Source organism: Corylus avellana, unplaced genomic scaffold (assembly GCF_965113065.1).
Source record: "Corylus avellana unplaced genomic scaffold, dhCorAvel1.hap1.2 HAP1_SCAFFOLD_27, whole genome shotgun sequence".
Taxonomy (NCBI): Eukaryota; Viridiplantae; Streptophyta; class Magnoliopsida; order Fagales; family Betulaceae; genus Corylus; species Corylus avellana.
The window spans coordinates 38549-44327 of NW_028290480.1; the positions used below are offsets into that span (position 1 = coordinate 38549).

Here is a 5779-nt window from a genome sequence, read left to right on the forward strand (position 1 = left end):
CCACCGATGCAGAAAATGCTCCAGTTTTCCATTCTCATATGAGGCCGGAAAGTTTATTGGCAACAGGTCGGCACGAAGTGATTCATCATGCTCAAACATGAGCCGATCGTTCGTTAGGGACGGTTTATAGATCATCAAATTGCCACAAATGGAATGAAAAGTGGGTCCATGTAAATGATCGAGACCTCGCAAACAACAACGCTCCTTCCCCATATGGAGTTCGGAACCCAAAGGCAATCGTTGAGTGAACTGTATCTTCTTTGTGTTAGTTGACCTAAGCCGCACCATTACTGCTGGGGTGGGGCTCGGCCTCCGAACCGTACGTGAGACGAGTTTCTGCCTCATACAGCTCGGGCCGAAGACCGGGGGAAGTTTAGGAGAGATGGGGAGACCCAGCAGCTGCCGGCCGGGGCGGGGGTAAGCTTGCTTCTTCACAAGCTTATCCCCCCCCCAAAAAAAACCGATCCTATAGCGCTAGCGCTTCGCGTTCTTTCTATTCCATCCCATTTCATTTCGGGATAGGCGGCTAATACTAATCTAATAAGTGAAGTAGTCGTCGTCTGACCAATTGGCTCGGACACCAGACCGCGCGTGCCCGCCCATTCTGTCTCGCCCTAAATGGAATGGCTCTCTTAGTTACGCTGCGCCCTGACCCGAGTCCCCACGTCCGCTCTTCTCCGCCCACAACCCAAGAAGTTGGCTTTGCCAACACAACATTAGGGCCGTCCCCTTCATTCTATGCTGACCCCGGCCCGGAGCTGGCTTTTTGGGAAGCCCGTTCCCACCGCGCTCACGGCCCGGCTGGCCTGCCAGCGGTAGTGGGAATTCCCCCGTTCCCTGGTCAAAGACTTGGTTGGATGCGGGATCTACTCCACGAGGAGCGGTACGGACGTAGATGATATCATCACGACCTCTCTTTTCGTACCGCTAGGGATGCTTAACGCCACTTCGCCAACTGGCGTTACCTGCGCTTTCGTGTCTCTCAGTGTGGTCAGCACTGGGTGTTTCCGAGCAGCGAGGCTTACACCCATTCGCATTAGTTCATCCAAAGTTCCTTACCCTTATGCACGAATTATTGAATAAGCCATCTTCCTATCAAGGTTAAGGAGTCAACTGAGCATCTCAGCGGCGGGATTGAATACCCGGATCGAATCAGAGTTCACGCCGCCCGCCCTGAACAAATGGGAGGCGTGGGCCAAAGGTCGCACATAAGCCGCCGGGTCGCACGACAGAAGAACACCCAACATACAGATGCACACTCCTCCATGTGAAATATTCATCTTCATTGGAGCTTTTTGGTAGTAGTCGTGACCAACAGCCATCAGCTGTCGGCTCGTTGGTAAGGCGAGAGCTTCAAGCCCGATTTCTGGTGGCACACCCCCCACACAAGCACCACCCGACGAAGGGGGGACGGGGAAAGCTACAGGCCCAAAACCTTCGACCCTTCTTTCTAAATGGGGGTGCCCGGAGCACCTCATCTTGTCATTTCGTCGTTGCTCATTCCCGTTAGGCCGAAGTGTTTGGCCTTTCCTTCTCCGCGCCCGTTCACGCTTCGCTGACCTATCGCGTGGTAAAGAGAAGAGAGTACGAAAGAATAGTAAACAGAGCACACCGCAGAAAGATTCTAAATATGAGAAGTCCCCCTTGGATTCGAGAAGAAGGAAATGAAGAACGGGAACGAAACGAAATGAGGCGTTTCTAGCTCTAGTTTCGGATGAGCTTCTCCCGATTATGTCTGGTAATAGAATAGGGCGGCTTGCTCTGACCAAGACTCCACTTTTTGCTCCGTCCATGGAGCGTATGAATTTCCTGGAATGTAGATAGACCAAAAGAGGGAATGAAGGGATAGGAATAGGAATTATAGTACCATTGGAAGAAGGGGCACCTGTGGGAACATCTCTACTGACGAACCATTTCAATAGTACGGGTGCTGCCGTGCCACGAGGCACGACCATGGAAGTAATGAAAAAGAAAAAGTTATGTAGTTGGACCATCTGCTCTATCCGTTCGAGTTTCGCTTCTCTAGAGAAGATGAGACGCTAAAAATTAAAGTGTTCGCAACGCATACCGAAAGGGTACCAATGAAGCCGACCATTAATGACTAGTTCGAACACCAGGAGCGGTCTGATCAAATAAGGGATCAGACCGCTCTTAGAAACATGAAACAAAAGCAAACTCTCATAGTTCGGAGCCCAGCTCCAACTACTTCTTCGTAAGTGAGGTGAGGTACTTCTTTCGGTTTGAATAGGGGGTCGCCCTTTTTTTGGTTGAAGTAGCCACGACTTTGGTCGTAGTCAGTTTAAACACATAAACCCAACAAGCAACGGCTTTCTAGCGTTGGCAGCTCAATCCCTTGCTTGTTCGTTAGCGCAACGGCTTTCGCGCTAGCGCGCTCGGCCCTTGCTTGTTGGGTAAGGTAAAGTTGAGATAGGATCGTAAGAAAGTATAGGCTCTCCGCCGATCCTTATTGGGTAGGGGTAGCTCGCTTAAGGAAGACTACCTTTGGAGCAAAATCTTCCTTAATTCTGAGGGAAGTGCTATTCAATTGACCATGGGGCTCTACCCTTCCTTACCGAATTTATTCTATGCGAAAGAATCTCGCGCCAAGAGCGCTGCTGTAACCAGTTCTGATCTCAAGGACCTAACCTTTGTTGTGAGGACTTATTCGCCATCGGCCGGTAATACCCAATTCGCGTAAAGGGAGGGCGCCTTACTAAATAGGGGCACTTAGCTTTCCCACAGAGGTAGGTGGAGAATGCCAGATCTTAAAATTATTCAGCCGAAAAGCGATAAGGCAGTAGAGAAGAAAGAAAGATAGGGCATTATCAGCTTCAACTCGAGAAGCAGCATCCCCATCCGAATCCGCTGAAGAGGAGACCTTTGGCTCTGGAGTTCATAGTTCATTCCGCTCAACAAGCTGACCCAGCCTGAAGGAAGGGGTTTTAATCCTATAGCCTACTCTCCTGTTAAGTTTTGCCTTTCGAATTAAGCTTACAATTGAGGTCAGTGAGAAGCTTGTAAGTTCCGCCTTAAGCTATAGGGCTTCCCTAGAGGGATGAGGTGGTCGTACCGCTTCTGGGACCACGATATGCACCACCAGGGGCTCTTTTTCTGACAGGAGTTTGATACCTTGACTCCTACGCAGGTAAGCTTGTTCTTCTGCGATATTTCCTTCTTCGTTTGCGTGGATGACCGATTGATGCTATGTGGATGTAGATCACCTGGAGGCCCTTTGGAGATAGGCCTTAGGCTGCTAGGCCAGCTGTAGCTATATCTGATCCGTACTTCCTTGCCCGAGTGGAGCTGATATACCTGGACCACGTCGAGTGGTACCTGGGTGAGAGAGTCTTACGGCAGTTTGGGATTGATCAGCCGGTTCCTGATCCGCCACCTCAATCTTTCGATGCATCGCGGACGGGTGGAGCTGCTAGATATAGCTTACTGGACACTTTAAGAGATCAGATTAGGAACTTCAATGCTGGAGGAGACTTCTTCGAGATGCATTTGACCGACCGCGAGGACTATGTTGAGTGGTCTGCGTCAGTGTCCACAGGCCCGATCCTTCCTCCACACATGAGGATAGGGTCGAACTACGCGATCAGAGGAGGTCAGGCTGCTTCATGGATTGCTAAGCTGAGAAGAGACCTGGATACTATTATCCGGGAGCGCGACACCTCTTTAAGTATTATCTTCTTGTATGGATGGCTTATAGATGCTTGTAGGCCTCCTTGTTTTTAGAGTACCCATGGGCTTGTAGATTGCTGAGTCATCACGGCGAGGTTTCTTAAATCCTTACTTCAGGATCATATCAGAGAGCTCGAAACCCAGTTGAAGAGTCGAACCGATACAAAGCAGCAGAGAGATCTATCTTCTAGAGTCACAGAATCAGACCTCTCATCCGCGAAGTTGGGGTGGGATATATGTGCAAATCCCCGGCGTCGTGGGTCACCCTCCTTCTTTCCTCCCCCCAGGCGCTCCCAAACCTATTTTTATTTTATTGTTCTCGTATCTTGCTTTCTTGCAGTCTGAAATTGTTATTGAACTGGTTTAATCTGGTATTGTTAGTAGGAAGTGGTGATAGATAGCAGGAGAGGTATTTCTTACTTACCGGATTCCTTTCTGATGCCGGTCCAAAGAGGAGCTAGCAGAACAATCAACACAAGAGAGGAGATGAAATCCGCTCGACTAAAAGGTATTATTATCGCTTAGCGCTTGTGCTAAGGAGAGGAGATGAAAGAGCAAACTATCTCAAGGAGACGATCAAAAGAAGAGTCCCTGCAAGAAAAGCAAGAAGTGCAGAACTGGATGATCAAACTGATGCTTCTACGCCGGAGAAGAGAGAGAGAGAAGGCACGAAAGCTGGCCGAGAAGAGAGGTCCGGCCACGGATAGGCGTAACCTTTGGCATGAGATTTATCAACTAAGCCTGGCTATTTGCACCCCTTGGCTTAAGGTGGCGGTAAGCTTACCCACCCCGTTGTCTTAGCATGAATAATTATTGATTCAGCTCCAGACAGGAATTAGACCGACTCTCGTATAAGAGGGTAGCCTCCCCTGCTCGTTTGTTAAACTACCCGTGGTGTTGGCTTTGATTGCCCCTACTCTTCTCTTGTCTTCAACCCTCGAAAGAAAAGATCAAACTCGTCGAATCGAAGATCGGAATCGTACCCTCGGAAAAATCCGATCTAGATGGGAAATGAACATGCAATAAAAGGCCCTTACTTCAGGTTTCCATAGAAATATGTGAAACTATAAAATAGGCGCGGCACACAAAGGAGGTAAGATTGAGTGCGCTACCATTCCTTTCAAATGGAGGAATGAAGTAGCAAAGAATACCAATAGTTGTTATAATACCAAACCGAGAAAAATAATACTAATAGCCATAGCCAAAGAAGAAGTCAGATAATATGGGAGGCGGAAAAGCCAATTGGTAATTCAGAAGTTCAAGCCAGGCAAGGCACAAATAAGGGTTAGCGAACATGGTAGGCACATTACAAATCAATACACGAAGGAGCTCTCACACAAACACACAAAAAGACGAGGAATTATTATCGCTTAGCGCTTGTGCTAAGGAAGTAAAAATACACTAAAAAAGTCTTATAAGGTGCAATAAATGATTATAGAGGGAATCTAGGGAAGAAAAGAAAGAAGCCATAGAGATTTAGTCCATAACTCTAAGTTTAATCTGAGAGGAAACCGAATGCAGTCTCAGTTTGACTTCCCTTACAATTCTCCAAAACGACGTTCTGCTTACTGCTTGGATTCCCTTCAAAAAACCTTGAATTTATCTCACGCCAAACATAGTATATGATTGCTGTAAAGCAGAGCTTTAGGATCAGGCCAGTAAAGGCCGAATTTTTTTAGTTTTGATCTTAATTAATCCATCGGTAAACATCATGAAGGTTGGTTGCAGGCTGATCATATCCACATTTAGAACAGAGCTGAGCCCAAATCCGCCCTGCATAGCTGCACTAAAAACAGAGATGTTCGGCACTTTCATCTTCAAGCATGCACAGGCCACAAAGAGTCACGGTGTTGGGATAAAATCTGCTAACTCGATTTGCTGTAAGAAGCCCAGAGTTGAGGGCCATCCAGGTGATAATACTGTGCTTGGGGGTATTCAATTTGTTCTAAACGATGCCTGCATAGTCGACCTTAGAATAGGTCTGCCTAATGAGGTTCCGGGCTGAGAGACCAAACGATCCTGTCTTCAACAGGGAGCTGCGGGAGTTCATACAGGGCAATCTCTTGCATTAGACACTGCCCAGCCATTCTGCGGC

At 48.0% G+C, this 5779-nt stretch overlaps 1 pseudogene; it reads right to left on the reverse strand.

The window, feature by feature from the left end:
- Positions 1-373: 373 nt before the first annotated feature.
- LOC148582757 (uncharacterized) lies at positions 374-1041 on the reverse strand (annotated as a pseudogene).
- Between the last annotated feature and the right edge of the window lie 4738 nt (positions 1042-5779).